Source organism: Saimiri boliviensis, chromosome 10, assembly GCF_048565385.1.
Source record: "Saimiri boliviensis isolate mSaiBol1 chromosome 10, mSaiBol1.pri, whole genome shotgun sequence".
NCBI lineage: Eukaryota > Metazoa > Chordata > Mammalia > Primates > Cebidae > Saimiri > Saimiri boliviensis.
In genome coordinates, this window is record NC_133458.1 from 48250532 (window position 1) to 48274511 (window position 23980).

At 39.5% G+C, this 23980-nt stretch overlaps 1 protein-coding gene across 32 annotated transcripts in view; it reads left to right on the plus strand.

The window, feature by feature from the left end:
* Nucleotides 1-23980, plus strand: part of NRCAM (neuronal cell adhesion molecule) — a 325308-nt gene that overhangs the window by 46571 nt on the left and 254757 nt on the right. For 27 of the 32 annotated variants that reach the window (XM_039472686.2, XM_010344135.3, XM_010344128.3 and 24 more), the window contains exon 2: nucleotides 17566-17721. The exons of 2 other annotated variants lie outside the window; for them this stretch is intronic. The gene's annotated coding sequence lies outside the window, so the exon portion shown is untranslated. Of the gene's footprint in view, nucleotides 1-17561; nucleotides 17722-23980 lie in introns of those variants that run through there. 3 more of the 32 variants (XM_074379235.1, XM_074379228.1, XM_074379229.1) reach the window with 1 other exon arrangement.

Here is a 23980-nt window from a genome sequence, read left to right on the forward strand (position 1 = left end):
TCCTGGCCAGAACGTGTTGCCTGCTGCCATAGAAACAGCTCTCTGATCTCAGCAGTGATGACAAAGCATAGTTCTGACAAAGCAGGTTCCTTTTCCACACGTCTGTGGTTTAATCTTTTCCTCTTTTTCCCCTGTGAGGCAATTCTGTCTAGTGTTGTCAACCATGTCAATTTTGCTGGAATATCTCAAAACATCTGTAATATACTGATTAAAATAGACACTATGGTACTATAAAAGAAATGTGCCATTTTTCTGCTGTCTCTAGCCTACTCCTGGAATTGCATCTGCAGTTTTATTTAAAGCAAATGCAGCATTCAAATCTCCTGTAGTTATTCTTGCTGCATGAAGATGAATATCTTAGTCATGCTGGTTTGGAGGGATGGGCTTACATCAGCAGCTGGCCCTGTTTTATCATGGAAGAGTCATTCTTCTGGACTGGAAGAAGCAAGAGAAATGTTTCTGAAATGTTTGCAGCATCTCTCAGAGGAAAAGGGAATTTCATGAGAGAAATACAGCCAGAGAGGGCCACTGCGAAAAACACTGGAGGGTAAAAAGAACTACGTAAGAGCAGCCATGTGGAAGCCACAGAGCCCTCTCATCTCCTTTTTGTTTATTTGTTTGTTTTTGTTTTTTGAGACAGAGTTGTGCTCTTGTTGCTCAGGCTGGAGTGCGATGATGTGATCTTGGCTCACTACAACTTCCATCTCCTGGGTTCAAGCAATTATCTTGCCTCAGCCTCCCAAGTAGCTGGGATTACAGGCGCCTGCCCCCATGCCCGGCTAATTTTTTGTAGTTTTAGTAGAGATGGGGTTTTGCCATGTTGGCCAGGCTGGTTTTGAACTCCTGTCCTCAGAAGATCTACCCACCTTGGCCTCCAAAAGTGCTGGGATTACAGGCATGAGCCACTGCACCCAGCCTTCCTTCTCCTTTTTATGAGTGGAAATTAAGATGTAGGGCAACCACTTAATCAAGAAGCATTTATTATCTCTTTTTATCATGCTTCTTTCTTGCCTTGCACATTTCTCATTGCATCAGATCTAAGCCCCCTTTTGATGTTTTAGGAAGTCATTAAATAATGTCCCTGTCTTCCTCCCCAGTGTGCACTGTTTGAGAAAGACAATGCAAAAACCAAATTGAAGGAGAAGTGCCAACTTAATTACAGTTCAGGCTGACTGGGGAAGTGATTATATGTGTGGCCACAAGGGCTGCCTGGTAACCTCCTTCTCCATTAGACATTGTCACCCTCAAGGTCCCACCACAGGCTGTTGCTCACACAGGCAGGCCTGCCGAGGAAAGCCACCCTCGTTGCCAGATGGCAGATACAAAAGAGAGAGCTGAAGGCTCAGGGCCAAGACAACCTAATTTCTCCTTCCAGACTCCTCATGCTCATGGCTCACAGGTGTGATGAAGGGCGTGGGAGAAGCTGGGAATATTATACTGCAACCTCCTAAGAAATGGAGTGTTTTTTCTTTTTCCTCTCTTCTGTGGCAATATGAGGAATAGCAAATGTCCTTCACCTGAAAACCACTCTGTCATGCTTCCACAGCCCTCTGCTATGAACACTGGACTCGCCCTGCTGCTCCCCAGCAAGCTCCTCTGCTCAGGGAAGCCCATTGTCCTTCTGCCTCTCCCTGCTTCTGCTTACCATATCCACTGTTGTGGCTGTGCTGGCTTCTCCAAGGTGACTTTTCTCCAGGGAACATACTCCCTGAAGTCTTCCCCACTTCTTTGTCTGCCCAGCCTTTCTTTAAGCCTCTGTTCCCTAGCAGTCTGATCTGGTGAGATCTGATGATTTTTCTCTTCTCTGTGAATACTTTTTGTATTTATTCTGGGCCCTGTACACAGAGTAGTATCAAATGGTTCCCATTTGCTAAACCTCTGCACAATTTGCCCTCAGATTACATTCATTCATTCCTTTGTCTTTTTTGCTTATTGTTACATGGGGAGAGTCTGGCCTCCCCAGTTAGAATGTGAGGTTGTTGTGGACAGGATTCATTTCTTTTATACCTCTTTTATACCCTTAGGGCTAGTCTAATGTAGAGTGGAGAGTTTATGTAGATAATTGTCTTAGCCTCAGTTCCCTAGAAAACAGAATCTGAGCTCACTTGAGAAGGCTTTATGAGGAGATGGAATTCCAGGACAAAAATAGTGAGGGAATGGGGGATGCCAGACAAGTATAACACGTGATAGTGCTTTACTAAGCTGTCCAGAGCTTCTCAAGGCAACACACCTAGTTGCCCCATGACACACACTCTTTTGAAGACAGGTCTTTGGGATCACTGTACCTTGCAATAATCTTTCACAAGATGGAATGGCAAGAAATTGATCTTTTAGCTCCTTCTTGTCTCCTGTCTCTTATTGGCCAAGTTTACCCTATTAAGTTTTAAGTTCCTGTTTTTAGGTTTTGTTACCATGACCATCTGGTCAGTCTCTGGGGAAGCCAGATCCTATACCCCACAGCAGGGTGCTTTGTTGGAATCCAGAAGAGGTTCAAGAAGCCAGAGACTCTGCCATAGCAGTTGCACAGGATGAAGGTGCAGGGCTATAGCTCATGCTGCAGTGTGGACATGACAGAGGCTGAGTCGAGCCATCAGCTACAGAGAGGGTAAGACAGCTGATGGTGTTGGGAGAGAAGATGGTGGCCATGGCAGGGACTTTGAACTGAGTAAGCAGCCAGAGGAATAATGCGGAGAGGGGCAGGCAAACCTGGGAAAGCAGAAAAATTGGACTCAATACAGCACCAAATAAATATTGGCTGGATAACTAAATATAATAAATGCTTAATAAATATTTATTGATGTCTGTGGGTTAATTGTCCCCTATATTCCTGTCTTACTGGTACTAGTGGAGATACAAAGGGAAATCTAAAAGCCAGTTTAGACTAAATACATATGTGTTGAAGGATCAGAGTAAAGGAAGAATAAAAATGTGTGAGATCAAGGTAATTAAGGCTTCCTGGATGAGGTGAGTTTTGAGTTGTCTGAGTTGTGTTTCCAAGGTTGTAGTGGTAAGAATTTATAAAGAGGAAAGGATTATTTGGAATGGGAGAAAATATTGGCAAACCATACATTTGATAAATGGTTAATATCCAAAATACATAAGGAACTGAAACAACTCAATAACAAGAAAACAGCCCAAGTAAAAAAATGGGCAAAGCACCTGAATAGGCATTTTTCAGAAGAACACATAGAAATGGCCAATAGATATATGAAAAAGTGCTCAACATATTAATCATCAGGGAAACGTAAATTAAAACCACAGTGAGATGTCACCTCACACCTGTTGGAATGACTGATAAAAGGTATGGAGTATTGGCAAGGATGTGGAGAAAAGAGAACACTTGTACACTGTTGTTGAGAATGTAAACTAGCACAGCTATTATGGAAAGTAGTATTGTGGCTCCTCAGAAAATTAAAAATAGAACTACCATATGATCCAACAATTCAACTGGGCATATATCCAAAAGAAATGAAATCAGTATGTTGAGATATCTGAACTCCTGTGTTCATAGCAGCACTATTCGCAATAGCCAAGATATGGACTCGACCTAAGTGTTCATCTATGGATGAATGGATAAAGAAAATGCAGTCTGTATAGATAATGGAATACTATACAGCCATAAAAAGAATAAGATCCTGTCATTCACAACAACATGGATGAACCTGGAGGATATTACGTTTAGTGAAATAAGCCAGGCACAGAAAGACAAATACCATATGATCTTACTTTCCTGTAGAATCTTTAAAAAGTTGATTTCATAGAAGTGGAGAGTAGAATGGTGGTTACCAGGGGCTGGGGTGGTGGGAAGGGAGTGGGTTGGGGGGATGTTGGTCAAAGGATACAAAACAAGTTAGGAGAAATAAGTTCAAGAGATCTATTAGAAAACATGATGACTATGGTTATTAACAACATACTGTATTCTTGAAAAATGCTAAGAGAATGGGTTTTAAGTGTTCTTACCATAAAAATGATAAACATGGGAGGTAATACATACATATGTTTATTAGCTTGATTTAGCCATGCCACAGTGCATATATATTTCAAAACATAATGTACATTATAAATATATAAAGTTTTATATGTCAAAAAACATTAAAAACATGATAAAAAGTAAATAATTATGAGGGGGAAAAAAGAGGAAGGAGTTACTGCAAAGGTCTCACAGAATCTTAGAATCTGAGCAAAATGTCAGGCTTGGGTGTAACTTTCAGACATCTGTTGTGATAGTTTAGCTTCATCATCTTTTTAATAACATTTAGTAACAGTCTAGAAAATTGTTTATACTTTGGCTTATACTCTAATCTTTGGCAAGACTCAGTTGTTTCTTTTGCCTTTGAGATTAGAAAAATGAAAATTGATGGTATGTAGTGTCAGCAGCAAGGCAGAGAAACAGTTTTCTTATGGATTTATGAATGTATAAATCATGATACCCTTTTTGGAGGCCAATTAATTTTTTGTAATCAAAATTTTAAATGTAAATAATCATCGAGCCAAAAATTCCATTTTGAGGGATCTGTGTATACACAAACATATTTACAAGATTGTTCATTGTAGTTTTGTTTCCTTAAAGAAAATGGGTCAACTTAAGTATCTGTCAACAATGAACTGTCAGTGGAATGGTTACGAAACAGGTACAGCCATACTATGTGGCTGTTAAAAGATCTAGGCCCACATGTACTGATATGGAACAATCTCAACACATAATGTAACATTTAAAAAGTAAGTCGTAAAATAGCATATAGTATTAACATCAACCCAATTGTAAAGAAACAACAAAAAGCAAAACTTCAAAAATCCCAACCTAATGATAGATACACTGAGAGAGCTTTTCCTTTTTATTCTGTTGGCTTCTGCAAGTGTTTAAAATTGAGGGGAAAAAGCCCTCAAGGGTATCATCCTTTAAATTAGAGCCAAAATTTATCTCCCAGAAAAGGTTAGAAGAATGTTCATGTTAGTGCTTAAGAAAAAAAGAAAAGATAGTTGGAGAAAAAGCCACAGGTAGTTCTATATTAATAACATTTCACGGAACATTTGGGATGTGGAATTACTTTTACAAATTGAAGAAAAAAATAAATGCCAACTGATTTAAAAAGGACTTTCACAGGCTGAAGTATTGGAAAGTTGGAAAAAGGTATCAACAATTAGAATATAATCAATTCATTGTAGAAGAAAAGTTTTTTAAAAAATAGAGTAATACTGAAAATGGAACAAAACTTTGTACTTGATTCTATGTGCAAATTAACAAGTTTTATGGGGATGATATGAAAGATGTTATAGAAACTCTTTTGTTTCAAGGATGACATAGAAAACGAGACGTTCTTCTTTGCTTGTTTTACCTTAAATACTTACCCAAGGTAGAACCAGTGTAGAAAAAATCCGTTTCACCCAATGCTGGACCGCTTTCTCCACTATTCCTGATAGGGGCTCAGGCATATAGACCGTCCTTCCATACGTGCTGTGGCAAAGGACTTGGCCCTCACCAGGTGACTTGTTCTGTCCTTGGACAGTTCTTCTTACAAAGTTCTTAGAACTCTATTGAAGTAAAACCTACCTTCAGGGAAGGTTTACCTCTAACACACATCAGATTGAGCTTTAAAAATTGATCAAGGCTTTGGATTGTCTTGGCTCTGCAGGTTCTCTTTTGGTTCCATACTAAGTTTAAGGTGTTTTTTTTTTCCAGTTCTGTGAAGGTCAATGGTAGCTTGATGGGGATAGCAGTGAGTCTATAAATTACTTTGGGCAGTATGGCCATTTTCATGATACTAATTCTTCACATGTATGCAAGAACTTAAAGTATAATTTAAAAAAAATTTTTTTAATTGATCAAGGCTCAGTCCCTACCCCAGACCAATTAAATCCCTGGGATTGGGGCCCAAGCATCAGAACTGTTTCTGAAAGTGCCCCCGGGAGTTTCATGTACAGTGAGGACTGCCAACCCCTGTACTCCCAGAAACTCATCAAATTTAAAGAGCACTCTCACATTTCAACTTCATCTCTTCTCCAAGAAACTTATCCCCCAGTCTTTCTATGAAATGGCTGGTAATGTTTTAAAGGTTTGTGGGATAAGTATGAATTCATACTGCAACCACTATAACAAGGCTTTTCTCAATAAGAAATTGGGTGAAATACAGTCACAGTGTCTAGAATTATTTAATAAGTTTTTTAACTTGAAAATTCAATGTCTGCACAGTTGTGGCAGTTGTGCTAAAATACAATGAAGAATTTGGATTTGAGAGTCTCTTGAGTCAGGAACTATTTGCTGGGTATGCCAATAGTTTTTAATAGCTCAGTGTTCTTCTTTTTGTAATGATTTAAAAATAAACCCAAGACAGTGGCAGGAATAAGTCAAAGGTGAGACACATATTTGGCTTGATTTAGTGGGAGATCAGTCATTCAAATACAACGTCCTAAAAAGAAAGGTATAATATGCAAAACATAATTTTTGTTTAGAGTTTAGTAGTGAGAACAAGAAATTATAGATAGTGTTAGAATATAGGTATTCTCCAAAACTCTATGCATATTATTTTATCTAACAAGGTAAACATAACCTTTGTTCATAGCTTCTATGCGGTGTGAGGTTTCTTTGCCAGAGGAAATTTTGCTAAATTTTAATTTCTCACCACTGAAATAAGGACCTATTACAAGTTACGTATAAGATGATGTTGAAACCGCCAGAACAATGCAGTGGGTGGGGGAGCATCATGCTCCCCCTCCCCCAAAATGGGTTCTTGGATCCCTGAGCTGGGCATCAGGATGAAGAAGGAGGGACCTGTCCTCAGGCCTAGTGCCTGGAGACTGGGATGATGATGTGAGAGATGGCACCAGGGGTGAAGATGGAGTTGAAGAGTGACCCAGGGAGAGATCTAAAGAGGCTCTGGAGAGAGGTCAACAGGGGATGTCAGAACAGATGGGGAAGTTTAGGAAGGAAGTGTCAAGCTTCACATTTTAGTATGAGTGTGGCTGTTGCAGGCTGTTCATAGGAGGGGGCGGTGCAATGCATTGAGCTAGTTATTGAAAGTTGCCAGATGGCCTTACTTTCTTTCCTATGCAGGATAAAAAATATGTCATCCATTTCTATTTAGAAAAAAACATTCATTGTTGTTTTGTTTTAGCCGAGGCAGTGATAGCGGTTAGCAATCTGGAAATCCTACCTTTTTACAATTTACATTTCTCTTTATACTCTGCACGCATTGATCCTAACCTTGAATTCCTGCCTGGCCTCCAACCTCTGACCAAAGCTAGTCTCACTCCACTGGGGCCGTGTGAGACTCCTCAGCTACCTTCTCTTTCTAGGCAGGTGTTTTGCACCTTGCCTCACGGAAGCACCCCTGAATATGTCACACCCCTCATTCCTCAGCCCACATGCTCTATTCACCTAATTTCATTTTGCAGTGCCTTATAGAGGTGGGAGGAGACAAGGAATTGAGGAGGGTGACAGTCCCAGTTCTCCTCCTACCCGCCCTGCCTCCACAATCATCCCAGTGAACTCAGGGAGGGCATTTCTTTCTGAATGAGGGTCAGCTCCATTTCCTTCCCTTCTAATCCCTTTCAGAGAGTGCTCAGCTTGGTGAGGAATGAAACCCAATGCTCCATGGCCCCTTTCCAGCTGGGTGCAGTTCCAAACTCCATTCAAAGCCAACACTAATTATGTTCAAGGTTTCTTATTAGTAACAGAGTAAAGACATATGTGAGCTAATATTGAATATTAATTTTCCCTAATAAGAGGCCTTGGCTATTTTATTGTAGATATGAAGCTGTCATATCTGTATGTGAAGACACTGGCATAGAACCTCATATGTCAGGAGGGGAGGATGGTGCCCTCTGGCAGGAAGCTTCCAATTTTCCGGGACAGCTTTTCTCACATTCTTGCTAAAAAGCTTGTGCCCAGCTCAGCGGCTTGGCAAATAGAGCAAAACCCCCTGGATTTGAATGGCACTCATAGAGAATCCATGATCGCCAAATAGGGCCACAACACGTTCATTTTTACATTTTCTGTGTTTAGTTTTTCCTAGACAAATCAATAATTTATGGATTTCATCTAGTTTAAATTCATTTAAGAGAATGTTGGGCTCTTAAAATTGTCAATTCCATACATACATATGATCTATGTGCTACCTAGCATAGTACCTAGTACATAATAGGCTTTTAAAGATTGGATTAATGAATTATTACAAATCATTAAAGGACATTTCTAAATTTCTTTGATGGGTGGCAGGTTTTTTTTTTGTTTTTTTTTTTTTTTTTTAAATAAAGAAAACAATTCTGTTATTATTTGTAGTTGAAAATGGTAAAATCACTTATTTAAAAATATTCCCTTTTCAGTTTTATATCAATCACATCAATTTAAATTTGGAAAGATTCATTATATATTAGATCAGTAGTTCTTGGCCTCACCTTAAAACCACCTGGGGAGTCCTACCCAAGACCAATTAAATTGGAATCTCAATTGTGGGCTTTGGCCATCTGGAACTTTACTTTTTTAACAGCTTTATTGAGACATAATTAAATACAACAAACTGCACATATTTAAAACAGACAATTTGATAATTTGATAAATTTTAACATACACCTGTGAAACCATCAACACAATCAAGATAGTAAACATATCACCTGTGGTTTTAAAACCTGCTCAGGTGATTCCTAAGCCCAGCAGAGCTGAGAGCTACTGCAGTAGAGCCTCAAAACCATGAACTGGTTGAGCATATAACATACAGCTGTTCTTCCCTTCCAATCAGGCAGACTACTCACTGTCAAACTTCAGATCTACAGCAAATGGTGAGGGCAGGGCTGTGATGGGAAAAGGTGAGATCTACGTGGGCATTTGGGCTGGCTCTGCTGTGGGCAGATACTTGGCCTGAAATCCTCTCATTCAGTTGGTCACAATCTCAGATGAGAAAAATGGAACTTCCCAGTTGAATAATGGGGAATCCGCGTATCAGATTCTGTGGAACAATCTTACTGGTGGTTTTTCAGCCAGTGCTAGTAAATAACGAACCTTTAAAAAATGATATAAAAAGTCAGCCAATTGGAATAACATTAATATCCAATATTAGGGCAGTGATTAAATGGATATGATTTCTTTATATGGTGGAATATCATTTAGACACTAAAAAATAATTTTATAGAATATTTATTGAGTTGGGAATATTGTGTTTGGTTAAGTGCAAATAGCAGGTTGATAAACCAGTGTGTGCTGAATGATACCACTTATATTCTGAAAACAGTGTGTATACAGACACACAAGAAAAATAAAAGACCTGGAAAACATACACCAGAGCATGAACAACTGTTATTTCTGGTGGTAGGAGAAAATGTTTAAATTTCTTTTAAAAATTTTTTTCTGTACTTTTTACATTTTGGAAAATGAAAATAGTTTTTTAATCAGAAAGAATAAATATTATTAAACATCAGCTTCAGATATTCCCCCACCTAAAAATGAAACCCTGTCTAAAATAATCCAGTAGAAATGAAAGAAGAATATAAAAATCATTAGCAGTCTAGCTTCATACCAGTATGCATTACCCAGTAGGCTCTCACTAAATGTTTCTTGAGCGATTTGAATAAATGACTGGAGCTAAGCAAAATAAACAAACCCCTGCTCAAGTTGGAACAAGTTCAGTTGCTTTTCAGAGTCATCAAAGCAAATTGTTTTGTTTATTCTATTTAACTCAAGTTCGAGGTTGCATGGCATTTGTATTACTGTTGAAGTGTGCTGGCATTTCATTTCATTTTGACTGACTCCAACTGTTTTCCAGTAAGAAGACTGGGCAATATGCAAATAAGCAGGTTGCTGCATATGGGCTGTTGTGATAATTCTTGCCCATTTCAGAAAAGCTTCAGTCTGAGGAGTGTTCTCTGCAACGTGGAAGGAGACAGGAAATGGGACTCTGTACCCCTTACCATGTTGAAGTAGTTTAAAGTTTTATGATATGCACAACGTGTGGCTGAAGTACAGCAGAAACTGCCTAATCCCTGTGTGTCCCTTATTCCCAGCCCTCTACATGAGGCTTTGCCTCTGTTCACTCTTGCCAATTTGCAGCTTCGCTGGCTCTCACTGTCTATTCTTACTGCATCTCAGCCTACAGATGTGCTCAAATTTCCTCTGGCCTAAAATCACTTCTCATTCTGCTTTTCCCTAGAGTTATTCTAATTTTTCCCTTTCTTGACTGCCAGTGTCTTAATGAGGTTGTCATTATTTACTGCCTGATTCCAGCCAGAAGTACGTTCTGCCCTGGACCACCTAAGCCCTTTATCTGTCCTTCACAGTATTTACGGCAGTTATGTTCTTACCCCTGTGCTAGGCCAGGCATAGTCCTATCTTAGACACATTTCTCCCTCCACCTCTGAATTCCTGGGAACACAGCAGTCCCATGGGTTTATTAGACTTTAAAATATCTCTTTTTATATTAAAAAAAAAATTTGTAGAGGCAAGTTCTCACTATGCTGCCCAGGCTTGTCTTGAACTCCTGGACCCAAGCAATCCTCCCACCTCGGCCTTCCACAGTGCTAGGATTACAGGCATGAGACACCACACCCAACCCTAGATACCTCTTAATTCAAAAATATGGAAAGGTTTTGTAGAGGCTGCTGGCTTTTTCCTCAAACTCATTTCCACTAACGGTCCTGTGTTTTTTCCACGTATCAAACATATCTAAAGTTACTGCTTTTCTAACTTTAACTAAAATGTTATGTCATCTAGTGGCTTTCCTTCCTCTTTGCAAAGTTTTTATTTGGATGTTTGCTTGTTTAATTCTCTGAGCAGAAATGGAAGAGGCCATGCCACAATAGGATCAGAAAGCCCTGGGTTCAAATGCCATCTCTGACATAGACAAGCTCTCTGACTTTGGGGTCTGTCACTAGACTTCTCTGTGCCTTAATATGCCCACATATGAAATTGTTGTAATAACTTCCACCTTATGGGATTATTGTGAGGATTCAAAGAGGTGTCTGAAAGCCCTTAGTCCCAAGTATGGGCCACGAAAATTACTCGCTGAATGCTGGAACATTTCCTTTCTTCATGGCTCTTTCATTTCTCATACCTGAAAACATGCTCAGAACGAGGAAACTGCATTGAGGTGCGAATGCTCAGTAGCCAATGATTTTGTACAAGGCAAACTGGTATCCCAGCATATTGCTAAATCTCTATGCTTCATGAACTTCCTGGGTATCCGCTGTCAAAATCACAAACCACAAATGTAAGGTCATGAGCCAGCAGTCTCTTCTCTTTGCTTTACTCAACCAGTGTGATCTGTCCAAAAGAGCTTGAAATAACAGAAAATATACATAGCAAGTATTAAAGCAGCAGATGGGATTCATATGCTGCAAGCTCTCTGTGCTGCTAAGTCACTCACACATCCATAGTTATCGCGGAGGGGACGGGGAAAATCACATTTCCCTCTTTTCTTGGAATTGCCATCTTTTTCTCATCTCTGATGCCAATGTCTTCTCACAAGATTTCCAAGAGAAGAAAAGTCTCACTGTTCTGGAAATGCCAGAAAACGTTCCAAAACTTGCTTAGTGTTCTTCCTAGCAACAAATCCAACAGCTTCCTCCACATTTATTCTGGGTGGCATGGCTCTCATTGTGTTTATCACTTTCTGCCCCCAACTAGCTGTACAACCTTGGGCCATTAGTCCTATTTCTGTGCCTCAGTTTTCTCATCTATTAGATGGGGATATTGAAATTGCCTATCTCATTAAGTTGTTGTGAGGATCAAATATATGCCAACCAGTTACAACAGTATTCAGAATGGAGTAAGCACTCAACATATTGCTGTGTAGTTATTTCATCTGCATAAGTAATGGATGAACCTATGGGTCAGTGGATGTGGACTAAGAATTACAAAATACCTGGAGTCTTGCCTTTGCCACTTACTAGCTACAATGAGCCATTGAGAAGTTCCTTACTGAAACTTATTTTTTAATCTGTAAAATGCTAGGAAAACACTTTTTCTGTATGAAATGAGATTACCTCTGTGAAAAATAAATGTCAAAATGCCATTGAACATAAAATGGTATTATCTCCTATCTCTGTTCTTGAGCAGGAGCTGCCAAGTCAGAGTCTTTGCAATTCTTGAGACACCAAGTGGGTCTGCAATGCCAGTTGTTGAAGGAAAAGTTTACCCATTCAGCACAGCTGAGAAGAAGGAAGCAAGCCAAAAAGGCCTCTGAATGGTCATCAGAGAGTGTGTGAAATTCACACGTTCACTCATGTGCTTTTTTAATAGGCTGGTGCATCAGGCCCTCCCTTTGAAGTGCTTCAGTTTTACCTTACCCAGAGTCAGCATGGGGAGGACCAGGCATATCCAATTAGAGGAGTGAGGCTGGGTTAAATTGCTCTGGGGAGACATACTGACCACCTGAGAAGTGACAGCTTGACCACCTGACTGTAACGGTGGAGACAGAAAAACTAAGAAAAGCAGCCACGAGAATTTAAAAAGTCCTTTGGTGTGAGACTTTTTACCATAAGGAGAGATCCTATGAGGCTGACTGAGAACTAAATTAGACAAAGCAGTTGAGATCTTCTTCAGAGAAAAAATTCACTTTGGCAAGGGGATACCGATGACCTAAAATGACAGATTCTGCTAATTTCCATGATTGCCTCAGGGAAGGTTGAAGCTAACTTGGCTCTGTTTTTGCAATATGTTTCTCAAACATAACTTCTTGGTCGACTGCACAGGTAATTACTCCAGCTACAAAGTTCAAGTTGCCAATTATCTCAACTATGGCCTCATTTTCTCTAATGATGCCGAAACCTAATTCTTCTGGGTTTTGCAATCTGTAGCGAGTAAATGCTAAAACCTTTATCCCGCAAATGGATTGCTTGGTCATGTCGCTTTATGTAGCTTATTATATTTTCAGGATAATTGGCAATCAACTTAGAGTATTGGTAATTACTAATTTTAAGAAATGACATACACTAAAATAAATTTATTTTTATTTACTGACAATTTGATTTTCGCATTTTGGTACCATTATTTGCTCTTTAAAATTGTGTCCAATTTTGTATTGTTGGTTTTTGAAGTTTTTTATCAGTAGCACGAATGTTATGCTGGATGATATTCTTGTCTAACTCATGGATGATGGCATAACAAATATTTTGTAAGGACAGGATTGGAAAATCAAAAGTTTTTGGCAGGTTGGGATAACAGACCCAATCTAAGAAGGTGAAATATTGATGTCATGAAAATAAAGCCTTCACTTGTTACTAACAAAAAGACCTACAAAAAGATTAGGGAAATATTAACTATCAGTCTGAAATGTAGCTGTAAGAATGGCAGTAAATGGAGTGCTGTAATATTAGTCTGTAAGAATTTGGGCACTCAGGGCCATAGAAAACAGAGACTCAGCTATGTGCGGTGGCTCAAGTGTGTAATCCCAGGACTTTGGGAGGCCAGGGAGGGTGGATCACATGAGGTCAGGAGTTTAAAACCAGCCTGACCAACATGGTGAAACCCATCTCTGCTAAAAATGCAAAGTTAGCTGGGCATGGTGGGGAGCACCTCTAATCCCAGCTACTTGGGATGCTGAGGCCGGAGAATTGCTTGAACCCAGGAGCTAAGCGAGGGGAGTGAGGAGAGAGAGAGAGAGAGAGAGAGAGAGAGAGAGAGAGAGGGGAAAGAAGAAGAAGAAGACGACGACGAGGAGGAGGAAGGAGAAGAGAAGAGAAAGAAGAGAAGAGACGGGGAGGGGGGGGGAGGAGAGGAGAGGAGGAAGGAAGAAAAGAAAAGAAAAACAGAGATTCACTCAGGACACCCTCAGGAGGAGGGACTTACTGCACAGCTGCCCTTTTCGGATCTGTAAAGTAGAAAGTTAGGTATGAGATGACCTCGAGGGACTCACCTCTTTCTCGTGGTCTCTTGTATGGTCTTTTTGCTCTCTCCTTATTTAGTAGGTTTTCCTCTGACTCCTGGCATCCAACTAAATCCCAGAAAGAGCTGGTTTGATCAACCTGTCTTACTATTATCTTTGTTCTAGCATATCTCTGCACGCACAAAGATACCTTCTGAGTCATCCACCAGCCTCTGAGGTGCTCACCCCTGATCCAAGCAGCACCTTTTTTTTTTTTGAAACTGAGTCTTGCTCTGTTGCTAGGCTGGAGTGTAGTGGTGCAATCTTGGCTCACCGCAACCTCTGTCTCCTGGGTTCAAGCGATTCTCCTGCCTCAGCCTCCTGGGTAGCTGGGGCTACAGGTGTGTGCCATCATGCCCAGCTAATTTTTGTATTTTTAGTAGTGATGGGGTTTCACCACGTTGACCAGGATGGTCTCAATCTCTTGACCTTATGATCTGCCTGCCTAAGCCTCCCAAAGTGCTGGGATTACAGGCGTGAGCCACTGCACCCTGCCTCAAGCAGCACCTCTGGACAATAGTTTATCCTTGTTTTTCTGAACAGTGGGCTGTGGCTGGGGAAATTTACATTAGCATATGAACCTGGGTATTGCTCCAAGGGCCAGAATTGTGAGCAATAAGTAAGAGCTACAGGAAGAGAGATCCAGTTCCATAGAGAAAAATGGAATGGGCTATAGGCAGATAGATGGTTGGATTTAGTGACCTTCCAGGCTCCTTCCATCTACTAAAATTGGGTTTTTATTTTTATTACCACTCTTCTATTTCTTCCTAGAGGTATCTAATGAGAACCATCTTTTCACATTATTATTAAAATGAGCCATGAAGATAATTCTGACACAGTATAATTAGGATATGCCTAAGGTGTCAGAAACAGTAATGCTTTTGCATTAGCCGCTTAAACAAAATATATTTCATATGCAATGTATTTGTAAATTAGATTTTATTATAGTAAATAACAATTCTATACAAAGAAGGGAAATAATTTACATAATGTAAATGTAATGGGGCAGCAAACTGCAACATGAATACTTCTCTAGGAGATTGAAGATGAATATAAGAATGTTAGGAAAATTTTTTATACGTGAATTATGAGTGATGTTCCAGAGATTTCGTTTAGACATTTAAACTCAAATACCATGATGGACTGAGTCATGTAGGGCAGTTTTCAGTGATGACTCTTCTGATGGCTGCCTGAGCTGAAGTTCTCCAAAACAGTGTAATGAAATCTCAGCATCCAAACTCTACTAATTTAGAAGTGTGTGTGTAAGAAAATTCTCTCTCAAACAACAGAAATTTAGTTGTTTAGCCTAAGAAAATCTGAAAACACCATGGAGATTCCAGGACACTTCTGTTTCTACTTTCCAATGTGAGAATGCATGAGACAAAAAAGACAAAGTAGATATCAGGGCAGAGCAGCCTTGCCTCCAGCCTGCAAGGGAACTGTGTTTCTTGGAGGCAATGCATGGTCAGGAGAGAGAGTAGCTTTGTTAAAATTCTAAAATTCGAGGTCCATCATTTTTGAGACAAGACTTATATCTCCTGGCTTTAGTTTCCTCATGTATACACTGGCATTGATAATAGTACCTGGATCAGAGAGTTCTCGTGAGGATGAAAGCCCTTCTTGGCACAGTGTCTAGCTCATACAAGGTGCTCAATAGTTTAGCTACTAAGTTTACTATTTTCTTTTCTTTTTTCTTTCTTTCTTTCTTTCTTTTTTTTTTTTTTTTGAGACAAGGTCTTTCTCTGTTGCCCGGGCTAGAGTGCAGTGGCATGATCTTGGCTCATGGCAGCCTCAACCTCCCTAACTCAAACCATCCTCCCACCTCAGTCTCTGGAGTAGCTGGGACCACAGGTGTGCACCACCACATCCAGCTAATTTTTTTTCTTTCTGTATTTTTTTTTTTTTTTTAAGAGAGACAGAGTTTCTTCATGCTGCCTAGACTAGTCTTGAATTCCTGGGATCAAATGATCCACCTGCCTCAGCCTCCTAAAGTGCTGGGATTACAAGTGTGAGCCACTGTGCCCGGCCTTCTAGTGTTCCTTTTTTTGTTTTTTTGTTTTTTTTTTTTTTTTTTTTTTGAGACAGAGTCTTGCTCTGTTGCCCAGGGAGTGCAGTAGTGCTATCTCAGCTTACTGCATTCTCTGCCTCCTGGGTTCAAGTGATTCCCCTAACTCAGCCTCCCAAGTAGCTGGGATTACAGGCATGTGCCACCACACCTGGCTGATTTTTTGTATTTTTAGTAGCTACGGGGTTTCCCCATGTTGGCCAGGTTGTTCTTGAACTCCTGACCTTAGGTGATCTGCCCACCTTGGCATCCCAAAATGTTGGAATTACAGGTGCGTGTCACTGGACCCAGCCTATTTTTCCTTAAAAAGCAGAAACCCTGTGGTTATGCATCCCTGCCCAGAGACCCATGACCCTCATCACTGCCTAGTCATCAGTATGGCTCATGTCTTTGAATCATACCCAGCCCAGCCTGAAACAGAGCTGTGTCTGGCCCCGGCTTATGATCCATCTGGCTTTCTCCTCCCCAGAAGACCTGACCTCATCCTCATGCTGCTGCTTTGCTTGGACCTTGCATAAATCACTGTATCTCTTGACCCTGAGTTCCCACCTTTTGAAAATGTGAACTAATTTATAGAGTTTTAAAGTTTTGTATGCTATCAACTTAAATTTTATCTATTTTAAAACAAACGAGTTGTCAGGTCAGAAGTGTAGAGAAGACAATGTGAGAGCTAGAGGAGTCATCAAAGAATATCTTTCCTGACTTTTTTTGCGAAATATTGACACTTGGGGGTCATTCCACCTGAGATTCTGATTTAATTGGTCAGAGATTTATTTGGTCTGGATGTGGCCCAGCCATCGATACTTTTTAAAAGCTTATCCAGTTGAAAAGCACTTAGCAAGCCCAAGGTCATACTGTTAGTGGTGGAGGCAGGTCTAGAACTCATGGTTTCTGCCCTTCTTACTACAGACGGACCCCAAATTCTGGTTTTAAAAAAAGCTTTTTGAAGCATTTCTTCTGTGGTTTTACCTTTCTCATACAAGTGAGATATTTAATAAAATATTATTGAAGCATGCCAGTTAGTTGGCTTCTATTTAATGAAGGTTTTATTCTGTTCCGCCTTAACCTTAATGCTTTTTCTTTCTTAAAATGGTGTGTTCAGCAACCCCTTTATTCAGATGCCTTCTTTTCTTACCGCCTTCAAAGCCACCTCTAAAATGTAATTGCATTGCTGAGTTCCTCTCTAACATTGTCAACCTTGATTAAATACTTAGTTCTTCATTGTTTGTTCTCTTCAGTCTGTATTAGATTCTTCCCAGCCACAGCCTGCTGCTGATGTGATTGTTAAGCACGGTGTATTCCCATGAAGCGTTAGAGTAGAATCGGATCAAGTGCCTTTTTTTTCTTTTTGATTTGTGTGTGCAGTTGCTTCCTGCTATTTAGGGGTAATTTAGACTTCTGTTCTTCACTGCAGTGTAATTGGAATTATGTTACCTTTTTTTCATTACCTGTTCCCATTAAGGTGCTTAAAATTTATTAGACATTGATGTAATTAAGTACAATCATGCTTGGTTAAAATTAATCATGGAATTTGATATGTAGGAAGTCTCCCTTGTCAATTTTTAATACTAGAGTAGGATGAAATCTCAGCTTAATAGAATGAACTAACCCAAAACAACTTACATTGTCTTGTGTGTGTGTGTTTTTCAGGAATCTTTGTGACATTCTTCCTCAGCATTTGTTACCCTCTTTGCTGAAGACTTTAACAAAAGCTGGTCTTAGCTGCTGGTATTCTCCTGAGAAAAGGATAGCTTCAGAAATCAGAAAAGCATCTGGGAGGCATCAGGCCCAGTGCACCTTCTGAAGGTGAGAGTAAATTAGTTCTCTCTTCGTCTTTAGAAATCTGAATTAACTGGTTTGTCTTCCAAAATCTGCTTGGAAAATAGTGAAAAGAGGGAAACAGGTTATTGAAAATTTTTTATAAACAATTGAGAGTTTTTCTTTTTTGGGAAAACTTTTTAGTAATTATGGAGGAAACCAACTGGCTATTTTGACTGAAGAAGAATTTATTTGAAGTTGGAACTCTGATCTTATGAAGATCTATCTGAACACACACATACACATCACACACGTGCACACACACACACTCCCCTTTTAAAAATCAATAATATTTCTCTTTTTGGAGAAATTTCTTATGTATTTAGGGTCTCTATCAGCCTCAATATCTTCCTTACCCTACCTTCTTGGGTTATTTTAAGGATCTAACAGTGTAACTTATATGAAAACACTTTGTAAACCATGAGGTATTATTTGCTTAAGTAAGAAAAAAAATTTCTACTATTCCTAAACATTTATAATCCTCAAAAATACTCTCATACCTCCAATACATTTTTTCCCCCATAGTTTCATTTATTTTCAGTTCAGTTCAGTAAACATTGCTAGGCTCTTAAGAAGCAAAAGGTAGTTAAGTCCTTGCCTTCAAGGAATATCTTCCAAATGCAAGAGATAGGCACATAAATAGATGTGACCAACTTCTGTGTGATAAAAGTATATTGAGGGTGCATTAAGGAATGGAAAGGCATCTAATGCAGCCTGGGGCCAGAGGACTGTGTGTGTTAAAAGCAGGCTTCCTAGAGGAGGTGTCCCCTAAAATGGCTCTTGAAAATGGAATGGGCATTAGGTAAAAAGCAGGGTGGGGTAGACAAGGGCACTGCATACAAGAGCAGTGTGACAGGGGTGTGACATCCACGTGAAGAAGTAGGAAGCTGTGGCGTGTGTGTGAAAGGAGGGTGGGCAGGAAGCACTGAAGCACTGAGGAGTTTTCAGCTGGCAGGTCATTGGCATTTTATGTGTATCATGCTGGAAGAAGTATAGAGAATGAACTAGAACAATATTAAAGGAAGGAAATACACATTTTGTATTTATATGGGGGAATGCTAAGAGGGCTAGAATTTGGCTACAAACAGCATGAAATAGAGAAAGAGAAAGAAACTTGAAAGAGCTAGATTTGGTGATTAGGCATGGGAAGTGAGAAAATGTGAGGACCTGGAATTTTTGGATTTCTGATGTGGGTGACTGAGAACATGATGATGCCAGAAGGGGAGTTTAGGAGAGAAGCAGATTTATTTTGGGGAAGGGAAAGACAGTGACGTTTATAAGGGACACCTAGATAGAAATATCCATCAGACAACTGGAAGTCTAAGTGTGACGGCAAGGGGAGCATTCAAAACTAGAAACATTGACTTGGGCGTTATAGGCAATGGTTAAAAATATTTTTTGAATCATAAATTTGATTTTGTACTTAAGCTTTCAATATTTTTTCTTTATTTACTTAAAACACAACTTATCACATTCTCAGTTTTCATTTCGTTTTGACATCTGTTTCATTTGTATCTGTAGTTTTTCTTCTTATTTTCTTGGCATAATAAATTATGAATTTTTTCCTAGAGACAAATACGGTGACCTTTCCAGTTTGGTAAATGGAAATTGAAAGCAGTCTTTAACAAACAATGTAAACCCTAAAATTAAGGACAGTTACAAGCCAATGCTATTCTCCATTTTAATTCACAGTAGCTACAGCAATTATTTAAGAAAGAAGTTTTGCCTTCTAAAATATCATTCTTTTTCAGTATTAATCATGATTTCTTGTCAAATTCTCTCATTGCTCTGCTCAGTGTTTCAGCATTGCTTATGGGAGGCTGAGAGGGTCTTTCTTGCATTCTTCAGTGGGAGTGTCAGGGCCCCCCCCCTTTGGGTGTTCTCAGCATCCACCCGGGACATGGTTGGGGCCTTTTATAACAGAGCCTGCACTGTTTGAGAGCAAGTCCACCCAAGTTAGACTGCTGAAATTCATTCTCACAGCTTTCTCTGAGGGAATGTCCGGAGTAAAAATTTCAAATTCAAATAATACTTGCAATAGTACTATTTTGAGTGAATTTTGTTTGATTACTGTGATCTTAATTAGCTTACTGATTTTTTCCCTTAATACCTATTGGACAACTACAAAATGCTTCATTTTTACTCTCTATAGTTCACTACCATCTTTCCAGGAACTTTTCTGGAAGCCCACAGGCAGTAAAATATGTTCACAGTAGTCAGCATATGATCAGATCCGGAGACCCTCCTGGAAATTTCCAACTGGACATTGATATTTCAGGGTTACTCTTCAGTCATCATCCCTGTTTCAGCTGAGAGCACATTTTGGCAGCCAAGCTGGCCCAGTTATATGACCAGTACCACCAGAGAAACAAGGCAAAATTTCTTACTGATAAGCTCCAAGCTCTAAGAAATGCTGTTCAGACTGGACTTGATCCAGAGAAACCTCATCAGTCTCTTGATACCATCCAAAAAACCATCAATGACTATCAATCTGAAATCCGACAAACAAGAAAATTGCGTGATGCTGAACAAGAAAAAGATCGAACATTGCTTAAGACCATCGTAAAAGTTCGGAAAGAGATGAAATCCCTTCGAGAGTTCCAGAGATTTACAAGTACTCCCTTGAAACTTGTTCTGAGAAAGGAAAAAGTTGACCAGAAAGCAGATGAAGAAGCATATGAAGCAGAAATTCAAGTTGAAATAAGTGCACGGTTGGAAGAGCACACGGAAGAGAACGCACAGAAGATGGAAGAGTGCAGAACACCGTTGCAGCAGTGGAAGGCCTGGAGGAAAGCACAAGTGTGTGAACAAACGCTCAGCCTGGAATAGGGCTAGGCAGGAAGCATCTGGGATGGCAGCCTCCAGTACAGGACAGGGGAAACCAGACTGGCAGACTAGGGTCTCCTGTGGCTCCCCCTGTGTCTTCCCCTGTCCCCTGGCTAAGGGATAAAAGGATGAATGAATTGACTGGTTAATGCATTTGCTTAAAAAGCCACCCGGCTAACTGATAGCAGAGCCAGCTTTGTCCATAGAGAATACTATAGCAGCACTCTGTGACTATTTAAGGAATAATGTAGTAATCACAATGCATGCGTCCAGCACTGTACTATCTTACATGCATTATTCCATTAAATGTAGGGATTGATGCTTCTGAGTTTCCTTTAGAAAATTATGTAACTTTATGCACATAAAAAAAAAGATCCACAAATCTGTCACTTTTTCATACACAAGAAAAATAATTTGAGGCAAAATTAAGTAATTTACTTAATACTAACAGCTGGAACCAAAGTCCTGGTCTCCCGAATCTCACTCTGCCGTTTCCACCTCATCATTTTTTTTTTTCTCCTTCTAAATCCTTATTGAGCTGTGAAGTTATCTGTATGTCTTAAAATAGGGAATTGAATTAAGTAAATCAGTTCATACCGATGACATTTGCTTTGGTTAATCACTTGAGATTCAACAACCAGATTCTCTTTTAATACTTAAGGCTCTGCTTAAGGATTTATTATTTTTAAATTTTGTAGTTTTTAATTTTTTTTTCTTTTTTTTTTGAGACGGAGTTTCGCTCTTGTTACCCAGGCTGGAGTGCAATGGCGCGATCTCGGCTCACCGCAACCTCTGCCTCCTGGGTTCAGGCAATTCTCCTGCTTCAGCCTCCTGAGTAGCTGGGATTACAGGCATACGCCACCATGCCCAGCTAATTTTTTGTATTTTTAGTAGAGATGGGTTTCACCATGTTGACCAGGATGGTCTCGATCTCTTGACCTTGGGATCCACCCGCCGTGGCCTCCCAAAGTGCTGGGATTACAGGCTTGAGCCACTGCGCCTGGCAGTTTTTAATTTTTAACATGGATTTTGTTTTTGGCAGCCTTTACTTCTCTAGACTGGTTTTACCAATGAAATGAAAGATCAGAACAGAATCAAACCACCTGTGTTTGAATTCTAGTTATTAAAGGTATCAGTGACTTTAAAACCAACACTTTTGAGCACAGAATCACAGAATATTCCCTTTCTTGTTAATTTTTAAATTTATGCATAATGATTATACATATTTCATATACAAGTTATTCATATTTAGGGGTGATGTTTGATACATGCATACACTGTGTAATGAGTAAATCAGATTAATTAGATACATTCATCACCTGAAATATTTATCATTTCTTTGTGTTGGGAACATTAGAAACCTTTCTTCTAGCTATTTTGAAATATACAACAAATTGTGTTTGACTGCAGTCATTCTAAGCACAAGAGATTTCTTGATTTGGTCAATTACACTGCTGTGAATTTTATGTATAGAAGATGAATTTATGGAAATGCTGAGTTGGTATAATTTAGAATGACGGCACATGCATGCAAGTTGTAGGTGGTCTTGAAGACAATGAATTGTTCTCTGAAGTCCACAGAATGGTCAGTCTTTGCTGTGAAATCAGTGGGCTGTAAATTATCAGGGTGCGTGTTCAAAACATGATTCATTCATCCCAAAAGCTGCCAGTAACAGAAGAAGTTTCTACTCATTTATGCACAGAGCACAAGGAATATTTCTTCCTGTTTCAGACTCTCTTTTTGCCTCTATTTTCTCTCTCTGTCTCTATGAATCTTTTTCTGTCTCACTCATATTCTCTGCATGATAGACATACACTAATATGATGTCTCCAAAAAGTGAGACCCTTGACAGTTTGTGGAACTGGCAGTGGAAATAGCATGTTGTGGATGAGGGGTGAGTGCTGAGGGGAGACATTGGCATTTGCTAAGTGTTTGCCCCCTGTATCACTTGGCTACATTGGGCAGAACAGTATGAGCAGGGATGAATAGATACAGAAACGATTGCAGACTGCGAACACAAGATGGTATGATGGCTGTGAATGGGAGGTCACCTCTCACCACCGTTACTTCGCTTGGTGGTGATCTTCTTTTGAACTGTGTTACTGTGATGAAAGACAGAATGCAGCAGTATTGGGTGGCTGCTTTCTGCTTGGATTCCAGAGTGAGTGTTGTAAGTGCCACTGTGCAAATAAAGCAATGCATGGAATTTATGTTAGTTTTGGAGTTGCAACTTCGAACTATTCAGAATTTGGAATAGCATTGGAGCCCGTCTTCCTTGTACCCTGTGGTTAGAGCACAGCATTCTACAAGAGGAGGGTTGTATGAGAAAACTCCTCTTGGAAAGTGGAAGCCATGGGTGAGTTGCCGGGTGACACTTTTGAATGGGCAGTATTCCAACAGGCTCACATCATATTTAACAGTAAAATGTGTTGCCGTATGCCCTTTTATAATGTGGGGTTTTAAAAAGAAAGAGGAAAGGAAATGCTGAGCCACCACCTCTGGGGACAAATTCAATTCCATCATAGATGCTAGACTTTACATCAGCAATTTGTGGACCGTTTTGGTGGAGGACAATGAGAACAGATTTCTAATCAGATAATGTCCTGCTACATTTGAATTTTCACTCTCCACTGCCTTTTGTTGTCTGGATACTTTTGAAATTATTCTTGATTCAGGTTTATTATTAACTTTTGAACCCCAGTGGCTGCACTAATACCTTCCTACTCATGTTAAAATGAGAATGGTGACTAGAGAATTTGTTTTTGCCTTAGTTAATAGAATAGCACGACAGCATAATATGAATCAATGACTCTTCACATTTTCTCATAATATAAGCTGGATTTGGTTTTCCCTTAGGGATCTATTTTAAATTCATGCCCTAATAAACTGTTCTTGCCAGTTGTTGACTTTCTAGCTTCTTAAAAGCATCTGCATAATGGATAAGTAGATAACAATAAATAATAAATAGTTTTGATCTTAAACTTTAAAAGCATGTTTATCATTCTCATTTTAAAATGGAAAAATAAAGCAACTTCCTCTTCATGATCAATAGTATAAGTATTTGTGCTGTTTGTTTTAGGTAAGAACCATCCTGAGGCAATTATATCTTTTAATATATAAAACATAGGAGCAAAGATTGGGGATAAAAAAGTGATTAAAGACGCAGAACTACTAACAGGGTTCTGTTCACCCAATATAACATAAACATCCTTCATTTAGAGGACGTGTACATTATCAACAGACTATTCAAAAATCACAATATCCACTTGGATAATAACTATCTGTTCCCAGTATTTCAAATTGTTGTCTTTCCTTTGTTTCCTCTCCTTGCTGTCAGGGGTTTTGTGTTTTATTTAGTGTCATCATATTTGTATGTGTGTATCACAGAGAATGTCAATGAGACAGAAAGACAGAGACAAAG